General features: G+C 47.2%; 1 pseudogene; it reads left to right on the top strand.

The window, feature by feature from the left end:
• Positions 1-745: 745 nt before the first annotated feature.
• LOC142825175 (GTPase IMAP family member 3-like) lies at positions 746-2,928 on the top strand (annotated as a pseudogene).
• Positions 2,929-5,167: the final 2,239 nt, after the last annotated feature.

Below are 5,167 nucleotides of genomic sequence, written 5' to 3'. Positions count from 1 at the left end.
CAATGGCTTAATGTCAGGTTGGTGGTCAGTTTCTAGCGGAACGATTCAAGGATTGGTTCTATGACCAGTTTTGTTCAACAATTTTATTAATGACTTGGATGAGGGGATGGATTGCACCCTCAGGAAGTTTAAGGTGACACTAAGCTAGGGAGAGAGGTAGATACCTTGGAGGTCAGGGATATGGTCTAGAGTGATCTAGACAGATTAGATGATTGGGCCAAAAGAAATCTGATGAGGTTCAACAAGGACAAGTGTAGAGTCCTGCACTTGGTAAGAAAGACTCCCAAGCATTGTTACAGGATGGAGACCGACTGGCTAATTAGCAGTTCTTCAGAAAATGACCTGGGGATTACAGTGGATGAGAAGCTGAGTATGAGTGAACAGGGTGCCCTTGTAGCCAAGAAGGCTAACGGTACATTGGAGTGCATTAGGAGGAGCATTTTCAGCAGATCTAGGGAAGTGATTATTCCCCTTTATTCTGCACTGGTGAGACCACATCTGGTCTCAAGTTACAGTGGGAAAGGTCTAGGTTGGACATTAGGAAAATCTATTTCCCTAGGCACGTGGGGAAGCACTGGGATGGGTTTGCTAGGGAGGTGGTGGAATCTCCATCCCTAGAGGTGTTTAAATCTCGGCTTGTCCAAGCCCTGGCTGGGATGATTGAGTTGGGATTGGTCCTGCTTTGGGCAGGGGATTGGATTTGATGACTCCTGAGGTCTCTTCCAGCTCTATTATTCTCTGATGTTATGAATCCAAACTGGGAGCCCGGGCAGTAACAAGAGTTTGTGGATCTGGCTGAAGGGACTGTGAGGGGAAGAAGATTCTGGTGATTGATACGCCTGCAATTTTCAATCCCTGGAACCATATCATGGAAGCTTATAGAGAGATCGGCGGCTGTATCATGCTCCCTGCCCTATGCCCCCACGCGCTGGTGCTGGTGACCCAGCTGCACTGTTACACTGCGGAAGACCAGGAAACCATGAGGCAAGTACAAGAGATTTTTGGAAATGAGGCCATGAGGTACATGATCATCTTGTTCATCTGGAAGGAAGATTTAGGGGTGGTTCACTGAGTGACTATGTGATCTACTCGGATAATAAAGCTCTGCGGACTCTGATTCAGCAGTGTGGGGGCCGATACTGCACCTTCAATAACAAAGCATCTGGAGCAGAACAGACAGAGCAGGTCCATGCGCTGATGGAAATTGCTGAGAGGATGGTGAGGGAGATTGGAAACGCCTATTACACAAGTGAATTATACGTTAAGGCCGAGGTGATGCTCCGTTATGACAATGGAAACTCTGAAGAAAAATGCAGAAATTTTGGAGAAAAAGTGAAACAGCACATGAAACCCCAAAAGAAATGCAAGACACGTGGGGTATTAAAGAGCATGTTGTAGGCTTACAGCTTACCTGTGGGAATTTGTGATGTTTGTGATTAATGTATTTAGGAGAGGATGGAGGTTGCTGTCTAGGCCACAGATGGTCTTACTCGAAGCACATCGCCATCATCTGATCTGAGCCCTTCTCTCAGGGCTGTTTCCCAAGTGCAGAAGTGGGGAACCACAAGAGACCTTAAAAATACCCTCTCTATAGGCTTTGACTTAAAAACTCCCCCAGGTCACAGATTTAATGACTTTGGGAGGCAGCTGCCACCATCAAGTGAAACAGAAGAACCCCTTTTTTCTTGCACCCAAGAAGAAGCACTTGGGCTTAGAATCATAGAATCACAGACTCATTGAATCCCAGGACTGGCAGAGACCTCAGGAGTGTAGCCAAACAGGAACCCCCCATCACATCCATCTTGCTTGCCCCTCTCAGGTGCCTGGGGCACACAAGACACAGAGAGCAATACAATCAGTATAGTCTTTGATGCCTTGATAGAAGCCCCGGATATGCTGGCTCATCATGACCCTGGATAACTGTCAACATGGTCAGCGACTGGCTCGATCACCCTCTTATCTAAGAGACCGCAGAAACTGCCCTTGGCTGGCACCTATGTTGATACGATCACACAACCGTCCTGGGAGAGGAATCTCCTGCTGAGTAAAGCATGTCCAGTACTCCCAATTTAGTTATCTCTCTTATATGTGTAAATTACGTTCACAACTCCCTTGTAAGAACTGGTGTCACAGAGATGAACCAGCATAGTTTGGCACCATAGATAAGAAAGAGAGTATGTGACCCAATGGGTATAATGATGGGCCCAGCAGCACACTCACTCTGAGCATCAATCTACCATCTACCTGCTGGTCAGGTTATGTGATTGACTCCTGAGGTCCACACGGGGATGCCCAGCCTCGTATTCGTCTTTCCGAGGAATTGAGTGACCGATCCTGGCCTGAAACGCTGGAATCAAGAGATGCAGAAGGGGGTAAAAATTTTACCTGTATGTGTCCTTTGTCTTAGTGCACGCATAGACTTAGAGCTCTTTAAAGATTAAGCTGTCACTTGGTACCATTATTTTGTTTTCTTTCCTTTGTAACCGTTCTAAAGATCTGTATTTGCTAGCAGTTAAGAAATAGAACAATAGCCATTGTAACCGTATATTTTATAAATTTCTTTAATAAACCTGTAACTGTTTAAGCTTTAACCTGACTCCTTCAGTTGCTGTAACAGAACCAGACACAATTAAAAGAACTATAGCCGGTCAGGGGTAGATACAGTAAGAGTTGGGCGTTGGGTTCTGCCGCCTCCACGGGGCAGAACCTTGGGGCACCTTTCAGCCTTCCTGGCTGCTCGCTGCGAAGGGACTCTTGTCCTAGCAGCTAAAGACTTGGGTGTAATGAGCTCTCCTTGCACCAACTTGGGGCACCCATCAGCCTTCCTGGCTGCTCGCTGCAAGGGAGTCCTAGCAGTTGAAGACTCAGGTGTTTAATAGGGCTCACAGACCACTCACTGCCCTGGCCACCAGCTGACAGGGAGTCATCGAGTCCAATCCCCTGCCAACTGCAGGACCAACCCCAACTCAATCAGCCCAGCCAGGGCTTTTTCAATCTAAGACTTAAACACCTCTAGGGGATAGAGATTCCACCTCCTTCCTAGGGAACCAATCTCAGTGCTTCCCCATCCTCCTAGGGAAACAGTTTTTCCTAATATCCCACCTAGATCTCCCCCACTGTAACTAAAGACTATTGCTCCTCATTTTGCCATCTGTTCCCAATGAGAACAGCCTCTCTTCAGCCTCTTTGGAACCTTCCTTCAGGAAGTTGAAGGCTGCTCTTAAATCCCCCCTCATTCTTCTCTTCTGCAGACTAAACAAGCCCAAATCCCTCAGCCTCTCCTCTACTTCTTCCAGAGAGGTACCCTCAAGCTCTTTTACCACAAGAGATCTTAGGAGGAGGGGAAAAGAAAACAAGCTGCAGGCTCTAGTAGCTGACCTCTCAGTCTTAGGCAGACATAGAGAGACCTCCTTTTTCCTTCCAGGGCACAAGAATCAAATCATTGCCTAAAAAAAGTTGATTTGATTAACAAAACAAAGGATATACTTACTAAAGCCTACTTGGTTGCTAGGTGTTATAGCGCAGCTGAGTAAAACAGCTCTTAGACTGCATCCCTTTTCCATAAAAGGGATGCAAATTAGACATATCGCAATTGCAAATGAAGCGGAGATTTAAATCCCCCCCGCTTCATTAGCATAAAAATGGCTGCTGCTTTTTTCTGGCTTGCAGCTTTGCTGGAAAAAAGCGCCAGTCTAGCCGTGGATCTTTTGGAAAATAAAGCCTTATCCCTCTTAAAATGACTCAGCTGAGAGTGTGGCACATTCAACACCCCCCTCACCATCCTCCCCTCCGCACAAGAGCTGCAGGCGAAGGCAACCCTGTGACGGCCTGGTGTGGGAACACATCAAGAGCCTCCGTTCCTGGAACAGAAACTGCTCCTATCAAGCAGTCCACTAACCATCCCCCCTGGAACTACTCCCCCAACTCCCAGCACCGGCACCTGCACCTGCATCTGCCATCCTAGCTTCTCCTCCAAGTCCTCCCAGGGGCCACCAGGGCCCGCAAACACGTGGTGATGGAATCTCTCGAGCAGCTGGAGGCTTCCTGAAATACCCAAGGCAGGCACCAGTCCCAGACCCACACCTGAGCCCCTCTTCCCTCTCCTCCCTTCTCCTCCAGCCTCCCAAGTTTCTTCTCCAGTCCCTCCCCTGCAGGAAGGCATCAATAGCCTTCACCACCTATAGAATCATAGGAATATAACATCCTAGAGCTGCAAGAGCCCTCAGGAATTCCCCAAGTTCAAGCCACTGCCCAAAGCAGGATCAACCCCAGTTCAATCATCCCAGCCAGGGCTCTGTCAAGCCAGGACTGGAAACCTCTAGGGATGGAGATTCCACCACCCCGATAGATGTCTGTCCAACCTGCTCTTAAATATCTCCAGAGATGGAGATTCCACAATTTCCCTAGGCAATTTATTCCAGCATTTAACCATTTGGACAGGAAGTTTTTCTGAATATGCAACCTAAACCCCATTTGCTGCAATTTTTGCCTATACTGAGAGACCATGAAGAATAATTTTTCTCGCTTCTCCTTGTATCACCCCATTAGGTACTTGAAAACTGCTATCATGTTCCCTCTCAGTCTTCTCTTTTCTAAACTACACAAGCCCGATTCTTTCAGTCTTCCCTCATAGGTCATGTTTTCGTCATTTTTGTTGCTCTTCTCTGGACCCTTTCCAATTTCTCCACATCTTTCTTGAAATGCGATGCCCAGAACTGGACTCAATACTCCAACTGAGGCCTAACCAGTGCAGAGTAGAGCGGAAGAATGACTTCTCGTGTCTTGCTCATAACACACCTGTTAATGCATCTCAGAATCATACTTGCATTTTTTGTAACAGCATCATATGGTTGACTCATATTTAGCTTGTAGTCCACTATAACCCCTAGATCCCTTTCTGTCCATACTCCTTCCCAGACAGTTGCATCCTGTTCACTATGTGTGAAACTGATTATTCCTTCCTAAGTGGAGCACTTTACATTTGTTGTTATTAAACTTCAAGCCCTCAAGAGCACGGACGGAGGGTTTGGGACTGTCTGTAGCAGAAGGGGCGTAAGCATTGGATTCTTTTGCCTGCTGGCTTGCTTGATTCGCTGCTTGTTTCTCCGCAGTGAGAGGCACAGATTTATTTACTCATGAAGGTTGTGAGGCGTACTATGTCTGGGCA

This window comes from Pelodiscus sinensis, unplaced genomic scaffold (genome assembly GCF_049634645.1).
Source record: "Pelodiscus sinensis isolate JC-2024 unplaced genomic scaffold, ASM4963464v1 ctg40, whole genome shotgun sequence".
NCBI classification, from domain to species: Eukaryota; Metazoa; Chordata; order Testudines; family Trionychidae; genus Pelodiscus; species Pelodiscus sinensis.
Note: the sequence above shows the minus strand (reverse complement) of the source record. Positions and strands in the feature narration are given on the sequence as shown.